Source organism: Salvelinus fontinalis, unplaced genomic scaffold, assembly GCF_029448725.1.
Source record: "Salvelinus fontinalis isolate EN_2023a unplaced genomic scaffold, ASM2944872v1 scaffold_0019, whole genome shotgun sequence".
Taxonomy (NCBI): Eukaryota; Metazoa; Chordata; class Actinopteri; order Salmoniformes; family Salmonidae; genus Salvelinus; species Salvelinus fontinalis.
Genome location: NW_026600228.1, coordinates 477,226 through 488,193, shown reverse-complemented (window position 1 = coordinate 488,193; position 10,968 = coordinate 477,226). Strand labels below are relative to the sequence as shown.

The following is a 10,968-nucleotide window of genomic DNA, read 5'->3' as shown; positions in this document are numbered from 1 at the left end:
AAGTGCATGAAAAACTATGTCTAAGTTTCATATAATTAAAAATGCATTTGGTCTATTGCACTCAACAACTGCAAGTTGGTGTAGAAAAGTCATAGCATTAGGCTATCTGTAAATCCAGTATAGCAGACTGGAGTTAAATGGTTTAAAGATAGTTCCTTTCTCAGCAAGTCCCCCTTTCCGCCTCCAAAAACAATTCTGCTGAAAAGATTTACCAACGGGCTTCACTTGCTGGCTGTGGGGGATGGGAGAAAGGAGAGGGGGGCAAGGCAGGGTCATGTGGGAAGGTGGGGGCCTTTCTCTTCTCTTTCTTTTCTCTTTCTCTCTCGTAGGAAAGAAAGCGGTCGGGGAGGGAGAGTCGCCAAAACCCACAGCCCTGGAGAGAGAGACGCGGAGAGGGAGAGAGATGTGGGAGGGACTGAAGCGAGAGCGCGGCCTATTGGAAGACAGGCAGAGCGCTGTGTGATGGATTGACTCAGTATGGATCGAGTTACACCATTTGCCGTGCATTAGATTGTTTTTCTGGCTGCCCACTGCAAGCTAACAGCGACCAGTTGGACTATTCGTGATTTTGTGATTGTATAGAAACGTAAAAGGATTAAAAAAATATATACCCGATGAGGTGAGTTTATTCTTTAAATCAGCAACGAGCAGCGAAAGTGCCCTTGCAAACTGAAGGGGAAAGGTTGTATTTGTTGCAAACTGAGTCGGCTTGTAGGGCTGCCCTGCACAAGTGGTGAATACTACAGAAATAGTTGTCGACCGGGCTATTTATACATGGGCTTTCTTCGTATGGGCTGCAGCCTATATAATCATAGTTTATGAAACATTATCGTTCTGCTTGTATCTCTTTTGCCTGATTTGTTCTATGTGCGCGCTCAGTGCTGAACGGAATGCGCACCTCTCTTATTTACGTTTTCCCTCTGGTTTTAAAGTTAATAGTAAAGGGGGGGTGGGGAGTGAAGGTACGAGGGGACTGTAGTGCTATTTGATCACGGTTGAGCTTTGAAGATCAGTGAGCATTGAGCCGGGCCCAAGGACGCAGAGAGAGAGGAGTCCGCGACTCTGAATTAATGTCCGCGGTCCGCGACTGGAAAAGAGAAGTGTGGAGACCATATGGCCCTGGGAATAAGGAATTATATACGTTTATAACTCCACCAAATGGAATTATTATAATGGATGAACGTTATAGGGAATATAGCCTTCATTGGGATTGGAAGGAGATCTGCAATACGCTTTCATGAATCATTTTGGAACCATAAGGTAGGTTATTAGTGTTCATAATAAACCGTTTGAAAAGTGCGTCAAATGGGTTTGTTAAAATATATTTTCTTCTGATTGGGCATTGGACTTCCTGTTAATTATCTAGTCTACATTTGTTTGGCTCTAGTTTTTGTCCTATATAATAGATTGGTACAGAATTCACAATAGATTTCAGATAACAGCACTTTATTGTTGGAGTGAATAAAGTAAGAGCGTAATTGGTTTGTTGTCCTCTCATGGATAGATGAGCAAATGAACATCATTATATTTACAGAGAAGAAAATAGTTCACTATTGTTCTATTACTGTGGCGCAGATAAGATATGATGGATGAGCCCTGATTGTTGGTTTAACGCGCACGGGAGAACAGCGTTTCTCACATTGTGTTGGGGGGTCGTTACGGTGTATAGGCATGTAAGCAATGAGAATAAGATGTAAACTTTCACATACTCACACAGTGGACTTTGGTACTGATCAACAGAATATGACCAGCGAAATTGCACCTTCATTGTGATTGTGAAACGAGATATTTTATTCGTTATTGGCGTTAGGTTGGATAGGTAGGCGACTACCTATACGTGTTATCCAATGGTTAATTTCATTTGTTGTTAGATTGTATCTTAGTAAGATACACGTCTAAACATGTTAGTAAATAGGGATGGTTGATTAGCCTAAATAAATCAGTGTTTCCTGAGAACTAATCAGCCTTCGTTCCGTCCGCCGTGGCAGGGAGCTTTTAGCGAATGTGCCCGCCTCGGAGCCCATCCCTGCATTAGTGGAACAATCAATTCTCTCCTCTCCCCATTACTGGTGTGTCACTCCTCTGCTCTCCCTCACGTCTTTGTTGTCTTTCGCATTTCATGTGGAGCATAAAGGTTAGCACAGATCAATGTTGAATGCGTTCCCCCAGCCGGGACAATAGGTGTTGTGGAGCCGGGATGTGGCTTGGGTCCACCGGCACTCCCCCCCACGCACTCTCCCTGGCCTGCCCTGTCCGCTAGGGTAAATAGCCAGATTGTCCCGCTGCTCTGGATCCCTGAACATCTGTGTTGTAATCCAGTGATAGGATGAATGGGTTAAGGTTAGGGGGAGTTGGGGTGCGGTAGTGTAGGGGTTAACGTGGGAGAATGAATGAATCGGCGCAATAGAGTCAGCTAATTGAATGACAGCCGTGGAAGGACTGTGTCGGGAAGAGAAGTTATTCAAGTCAATATTCACACGCTGTATGTTGTGTTTAGGAGGGTCATGCCTCGTTTAGTTAGACAAATGATTTAGGTAAAATGAGCAAATAGTTGATGCCATTCTGATTATTATGTGACATACATAACATCACAATTCCTAGATTTTTTTGTGACTGAAATGATATGGAAAGTTGAATATAATTCTAAACCATTGTTTTAAGGGTAAATGTAATCCAGTAAAATGATCCCCCATTCACCCTGGTCAGTAGTAGCAGGTCTACAGGGTATCCAGGCTCAAACCCATCAATATATCAATATATTCAGGAATATGTAGGTGCTGAATTAGCATATAGCAGCAACTTGAACAGTTGACTTATATTAAGTGATTTACAGTAAACACATCTTTTCAGTTTATGTCCCACGCTGGAATCTAACCCACCCTGGAATCTAACCCACTCTGGTGTTGTCAGTACCAAACCCACTCTGGTGATGCCAGTACCAAACCCACTCTGGTGTTGCCAGTACCAAACCCACTCTGGTGTTGCCAGTACCAAACCCACTCTGGTGATGCCAGTACCAAACCCACTCTGGTGATGCCAGTACCAAACCCACTCTGGTGTTGCCAGTACCAAACCCACTCTGGTGTTGCCAGTACCAAACCCACTCTGGTGTTGCCAGTACCAAACCCACTCTGGTGTTGCCAGTACCAAACCCACTCTGGTGATGCCAGTACCAAACCCACTCTGGTGTTGCCAGTACCAAACCCACTCTGGTGTTTCCAGTACCAAACCCACTCTGGTGTTGCCAGTACCAAACCCACTCTGGTGTTGCCAGTACCAAACCCACTCTGGTGTTGCCAGTACCAAACCCACTCTGGTGTTGCCAGTACCAAACCCACTCTGGTGTTGCCAGTACCAAACCCACTCTGGTGATGCCAGTACCAAACCCATGCTGGTGATGCCAGTACCAAACCCACTCTGGTGATGCCAGTACCAAACCCACTCTGGTGATGCCAGTACCAAACCCACTCTGGTGTTGCCAGTACCAAACCCACTCTGGTGTTGCCAGTACCAAACCCACTCTGGTGTTGCCAGTACCAAACCCACTCTGGTGATGCCAGTACCAAACCCATGCTGGTGATGCCAGTACCAAACCCACTCTGGTGTTGCCAGTACCAAACCCACTCTGGTGTTGCCAGTACCAAACCCACGCTGGTGTTGCCAGTACCAAACCCACTCTGGTGTTGCCAGTACCAAACCCACTCTGGTGATGCCAGTACCAAACCCACTCTGGTGATGCCAGTACCAAACCCACTCTGGTGATGCCAGTACCAAACCCACTCTGGTGTTGCCAGTACCAAACCCACTCTGGTGTTGCCAGTACCAAACCCACTCTGGTGTTGCCAGTACCAAACCCACTCTTGTGATGCCAGTACCAAACCCACTCTGGTGTTGCCAGTACCAAACCCACTCTGGTGTTGCCAGTACCAAACCCACTCTGGTGATGCCAGTACCAAACCCACTCTGGTGTTTCCAGTACCAAACCCACTCTGGTGTTGCCAGTACCAAACCCACTCTGGTGATGCCAGTACCAAACCCACTCTGGTGTTGCTAGTACCAAACCCACTCTGGTGTTGCCAGTGCCAAACCCACTCTGGTGTTGCCAGACTCATACCCACTGGTGTTTCCCTACAAAGTAATAATGTGCTGAATATGAAATTAACCAACTTTAACTCATTTAATCATGTTTGTTAACTCCACTACTACCGGGACAGTGAAGGGCCACTACTACTAACCCTAACCACCAGAGAGTTGGACAGTGAAGGGCCACTACTACTAACCACCAGAGAGTTGGACAGTGAAGAGCCACTACTACCAACCCTAACCCCCAGAGAGTTGGACAGTGAAGGGCCACTACAACTAACCCTAAACCCCAGAGAGTTGGACAGTGAAGGGCCACTACTACTAACCCTAACCACCAGAGAGTTGGACAGTGAAGGGCCACTACTACTAACCCTAACCCCCAGAGAGTTGGACAGTGAAGGGCCACTACTACTAACCCTAACCACCAGAGAGTTGGACAGTGAAGGGCCACTACTACTAACCCTAACCACCAGAGAGTTGGACAGTGAAGGGCCACTACTGCTAACCCTAACCACCAGAGAGTTGGACAGTGAAGGGCCACTACTACTAATCCCAGAGAGTTGGACAGTGAAGGGCCACTACTACTAATCCCAGAGAGTTGGACAGTGAAGGGCCACTACTACTAACCCTAACCACCAGAGAGTTGGACAGTGAAGGGCCACTGCTACTAACCCTAACCACCAGAGAGTTGGACAGTGAAGGGCCACTACTACTAACCACCAGAGAGTTGGACAGTGAAGGGCCACTACTACTAACCCTAACCCCCAGAGAGTTGGACAGTGACGGGCCACTACTACTACCCACCAGAGAGTTGGACAGTGAAGGGCCACTACTACTAACCCTAACCACCAGAGAGTTGGACAGTGAAGGGCCACTACTACTAACCCTAACCACCAGAGAGTTGGACAGTGAAGGGCCACTACTACTAACCCTAAACACCAGAGAGTTGGACAATGAAGGGCCACTACTACTAACCCTAACCACCAGAGAGTTGGACAGTGAAGAGCCACTACTACTAACCCTAACCACCAGAGAGTTGGACAGTGAAGGGCCACTACTACTAACCCTAACCACCAGAGAGTTGGACAGTGAAGGGCCACTACTACTAACCCTAACCACCAGAGAGTTGGACAGTGAAGGGCCACTACTACTAATCCCAGAGAGTTGGACAGTGTTAGAGGCAGTAGCTCCATTGTACAGCCCAGCCCAAAGCCTCTATTGTTCCTGTCACACCTGCAGCTCTGGCCTTTGTGCTTCACTACAGCTGAACTACCATGGAGCCTTTCTCCTCTTACAATCCCCCTCTCACCAAGGTTTATGGAAAGAGAGAGTAAAGGAGGGAAGGAGAGAGACAACTGTCTTTCTCCTCTTATACCCCACTACACACGAAGGGAAAGAAAGAGGGAGGAAAGCAGGGAAGTAGAGAGGAGGGGGGGATGGTGTGAGGTGGCACAGCCTTCTTTCTCTGCCAACTCTCTCTGTAGCAACAAGTCAGGCTCTTCAGATGTAATCCTCAGTAAATACTGAGATGACTGGCTCATGTTGTTATTGAAGAGAAGGAGAGGGAGCAGTAATGGTTTCTCTAGTCTGCTCTGATGGAGGTCTGCTAATCGTCTGGCTGCTCGGTCACAAACTGATTACTTTCCCAAAGCCCTGATGAGGACAACAAAGTTATTTAGTACATCCAATTTGGCATGGCTGCACACACACATACACACATGCAGACACACGCACGTAGTCAGGCAGACACTTGCACACACACAGGGACTGCTACCAGTAAAATGTCATTGTATTCAGTGAAGTGCAGTAGAAGTAATACTACAGTTTGTACTGAGGGTATCTGATTTCCTCTACGTTGTGTGTGTGTGGCTGTGTGTTTTTGGTTTTACTATCCTTGTGGAGACCAGAAGCCCTCACAAGGATACTAAAACAATTCCAATTTGGACAAGAGGGGACAATTCCATGGTCCCCACAAGGAAAAAATATATTTTAGGCTTAGGGGTTAGGTTTAGGGGTACAATTAGGTTTAGGATTAGAAATAGGGTTTGGGATTAGGGTTAAGGGTTTAAAGTTTAGGGAAAATAGGATTTTTAATGGGAATCAATTGTTTGATCCCCACAAGTATAGTAAAACAAATGTGTAATACAAATGTGTGTGTGTGTGTGTGTGTGTGTGTGTGTGTGTGTGTGTGTGTGTGTGTGTGTGTGTGTGTGTGTGTGTGTGTGTGTGTGTGTGTGTGTGTGTGTGTGTGTGTGTGTGTGTGTGTGTGGGTGCGTGCGTGCGTGCGTGCGTGCGTGCGTGCGTGTAACATAGGGCTGGGTGACTAACAGAGTTGTCCCTGGCGCTGCATCTATTGTTCAGTGGTGTTCTATTCACCCTGGTCACACTGATGGAGGGTATTTACAGCAACACACAGGGTGGGGTCATGGGGGTTACATTACTGCAGTCTTATTGTGTACCACACTTGATTGGGCCAATTCCTCCACAGCCCCAGTTGTACTGACCTGCAGGAGAGGAGACTGCTCTGGTGTTGTTTCTACAGGCAGAATGGGAACCGCGGGAGGGGAGGGAGAGAGAGAATAGAAAGAGAGAAGGGGAGGGAGAGAGAGAATAGAAAGATGGATGGACATGGACAGAGAAAACGAGAGAGAAATAACTATACATACAGTATGTCCAACAATCACAGAAGCTGGACTAAATATACAGTACCGGTCAAAAGTTTGGACACACCTACTCATTCAACGGATTTTCTTTATTTTGACTATTTTCTACATTGTAGTGAAGACATCAAAACTATGAAATAACACATATGGAATCATGTAGTAACTAAAAAAAGTGTTAAACAAATGAAAATATATATTAGCTAAGTAGCCACCCTTTGCATTGAGGAAAGCTTTGCGCACTCTTGACATTCCCTCAACTAGCTTCACCTGGAATGCTTTTCCAACAGTCTTGAAAGAGTTCACATATATGCTGCGCACTTGTTTCCTTCACTCTGCTGTCCAACTCATCCCAAACTATCTCAATTGGGTTGAGGTTGGGTGATTGTGGAGGGCAGGTCACCTGATGCAGCACTCCATCACTCGCCTTCTTGGTCAAATAGCGCAAATAGCCTGGAAGTGTGTTGGGTCATTATCCTGTTGAAAAACAAATGATAGTCCCACTAAGAGCAAACCAGATGGGATGGCATATCACTGCAGAATGCTGTGGTAGCCATGCTGGTTAAGTGTGTCTTGAATTCTAAATAAATCACAGACAGTGTCACCACCAAAGCACCCCCACATCATCACATCTCCTCCTCCATGCTTCACGGTGGAAACCACACGCGGAGATCATCCGTTCACCTACTCTGTGTCTCATAAAAACACGGTGATTGGAACCAAAAATCTCAAATTTGGACTCATCAGACCAAAGGACGGATTTCCACCGGTCTAATGTCCATTGCTTGTGTTTCTTGTCCCAAGCAAGTCTCTTCTTATTATTGGTGTCCTTTAGTAGTGGTTTCTTTGCAGCAATTCGACCATGAAGGCCTGATTCACATAGTCTCCTCTGAACAGTTGATGTTGAGATGTGTCTGTTACTTGAACTATGTGAAGCATTTATTTGGGCTGCAATTTCTGAGGCTGGTAACTCTAATGAACTTATCCTCTGCAGCAGAGGGAACTCTGGGGCTTCCTTTCCTGTGGCGGTCCTCATGAGAGCTAGTTTCATAGCGCTTGGTGGTTTTTGCGACTGCACTTGAAGAAACTTTCAAAGTTCTTGACATTTTCCGGATTGTCTGACCTTCATGTCTTAAAGTAATGATGGACTGTCGTTTCTCTTTGCTTATTTAAGTTGTTCTTGCCATAATTTGGACTTGGTCTTTTACCAAATAGGGCAATCATCTGTGTACCACCCCTATCTTGTCACAACACAACTGATCTGCTCAAACACATTAACAAGAAAATAAATTCCACATATTCACTTTGAACAAGGCACACCTGTTAATTGAAATGCATTCCAGGTGACTACCTCATGAATCTGGTTGGCAGAATGCCAAGAGTGTGCAAAGTTGTCATCAAGGCAAAGAGTGGCTACTTTGAAGAATCTCAAATATAAAATATATTTCTTTTTTTAACACTTATTTGGTTACTACATGATTCCACATGTGATATTTCATAGTTCTGATGTCTTCACTATTATTATACAATGTAGAAAATAGTAAAAAAAAATAAAGAAAAACTATTGAATGAGTGTGTGTTTTTAAACTTTTGACCGGTACTGATATATATATGCAGAGAGAGGAAGTCCACACTGATTGCTGCTCCCAGTCTGTAAGTTCTTTGTTAACCTTGTGCTACTTACAACGTTACCACACTATAGGTGTTGGTCAGGTTCTATGATTGAAACACTGCAACTAGAACACGCTTCATAAGGCAACTTGGTGCAGATCCTGCCAATAACAAACACCCAGCCAACAACCCCCGACACACACATACACACACTATACTTACACACACACCCTCGTCTTGGTGTTTAAACAGCGGGAGTCTGAGCCAACAACATCAGCAGTAGGAGAGTGATTGTAGGATACTGAAAAGCCTGTAATAACAGACAGAGAGAGAAGGAGGGGGAAGACTGAACAGGACAGAGTTGCGTGACTAGCTCTATTCCTGCGTCTCAGGGCCTGTCGAGCCCCCCTCCACACACACACACAAACACTCTGCAGGGTAGGAATAGGATAGTGAATAGGGAACATGCTAGGTTGGCCTCAGATTGAGGGTAATTTTAGCAGGCTGACCCCTCCATGTCTCCCCTTCCTCTCCCTCTCAGTTCTGTTTTACATTAGAGCTGCCCAGGAACAACTGCTACTCCACCGCTAGGCATCATGGGAAGTTACAGCCCAAGTGTTCCACAATAACAGAGAGAGAGAGTCTTGAAAGAAAAGAAAGAGACAGAAAAAGAGAAAGGATAGGGAATGAAGGAAGGGAGAAAAGGAGAGCGTTAGAAAGAAAGGAAAAATAAATACAATTATCCTTAACAAGGGAGATTAATGATTTACCTGTGAATAAATGATTAACCTGTGAAAGGAGCCTTGTTGTATCTTGAGGCAGCCCTGAGGCAGTATAGTAATGCTCTATAATGTTCATATCATTTTCCCAGGGTTTATACTTTATTGATCGTATCTGTATTCATTTTTTTCTTCTTAGATATTTAATTATCAGTTGTTGTCTCGAGAATAATTTGGAAAACGAGACGTTTTCTTTAGGACAACTTTTTGGAATTGATTTGAAGGTCTGAATTGTAGGGAGAGTAACAGCAGCAGCGGGGATATTGCCAGATTTGGGCAATTAAGATAGCATGCTAGCTGTTCTGGTAGACTTCCAGTCATTGCGCTAATGCTAGTTACCAATGACTGGTGAATCTACAGTGCATTCAGAATGTATTCACAGCCCTCAACTCTTTCCACATTTTGTTGTGTAACATCCTGAATTTAAAATGTGTTCATTTGAGATTTGGTGTCACTGATCTCCACACAATAAATACCCCATAACGGCAAAGTGGAGTTATGATTTTAGAAATGTTTACAAATTAATTCAAACTGAAAATCTGAAATGTCTTGAGTCAATAAGTATTCAACTCTTTTGTTATGACAAGCCTAAATAAGTTCAGTAGTAAAAATGTGCTCAACAAGTCACATAATAAGTTGCATGAACTCACTCTGTGTGCAGTAATAGTGTTTAAATGACTACCCCATCTCTGTACCCCACACATACAATCAGGGGCGCGCCTTTGGTTTTAGAAGTGGGGGGACATAACTTGTTTTTTTTTAAATGTTTTTTTATCCATTCGGGTAAACACTCCAAACAGCCTACCTGACCGCTCAGAGGCGTCCACACGGTCCTAGAGCACACCGTTGCCTCCTTTTTGGATCACATTCCAATGATAAAACGAGGACAAAAATGCAATTTCAAAATGTGGAGGGGACATGTTCCCCCCGTCCCCAGTGAAAGATGCGCACCTGCATACAATTATATGTAAGGTCCCTCAGTCGAGCAGTGATTTTCAAGCACAGATTCAACCACAAAGACCAGGGAAGGAAACTGCTCAGGGATTTCACCATGAGGCCAATGGTGACTTTAAAACAGTTAAAGTGTTTAAAATGTCTGTAAAATGAGATAACGGAGGATGGATCAACAACATTGTAGTTACTCCACAATACCAACATAAATGATAGAGTGAAAAGAAGGAAGCCTGTACAGAATAGGCAGTAAGGCACTTAAAATAATACTGCAAAGAAATTGGCAAAGAAATAAACGTTTTGTCCTGAATACAAAGCGTTATGTTTGGAGCAAATCCAACACATCACTAAGTACCACTCTTCATATTTTTAAGCATGGTGGTGGCTGCATCATGTTATGGGTATGCTTGTCATCGGCAAGGACTAGGGAGTTTTTTAGGATAAAAATTAATGGAATAGAGCTAAGCACCGGCAAAATCAAAGAGGAAAACATGATTCAGTCTGTTTTCCAACAGACACTGGGAGACAAATTCACCTTTTAGCAGGACAACAACCTAAAACACAAGGCCAAATATACACTTGAGTCGCTTACCAAGATGACATTGAATGTTGCTAAGTGACCTAGTTACAGTTTTGACTTAAATCGGCTTGAAAATCTATGGCAAAACTTGAAAATATCTGTCTAGCAATGATCAAGAACCAACTTGATAATTTTAAAAGAATAATGGGCAAATATTGTAGAATCCAGGTGAGCAAAGCTCTTAGAGATTTACCCAGGAAGACTCAGACCTGTAATCACTGCCAAATGGGATTCTAACATGTATTGACTTAGGGGGTTGAATACTTACTTAGTGGTTTATTTTACATATATAGATTTTTTGTTG

General features: G+C 44.3%; 1 protein-coding gene across 5 annotated transcripts in view; it reads left to right on the top strand.

Moving 5' to 3' along the window:
- Nucleotides 1–476: 476 nt before the first annotated feature.
- The window catches only part of LOC129842161 (semaphorin-6D-like), a 44,134-nt gene continuing 33,642 nt past the window's right edge, over nucleotides 477–10,968 (top strand). For 2 of the 5 annotated variants that reach the window (XM_055910579.1, XM_055910576.1), the window contains exon 1: nucleotides 477–619. The gene's annotated coding sequence lies outside the window, so the exon portion shown is untranslated. The other 3 variants (XM_055910580.1, XM_055910581.1, XM_055910577.1) reach the window with 3 other exon arrangements.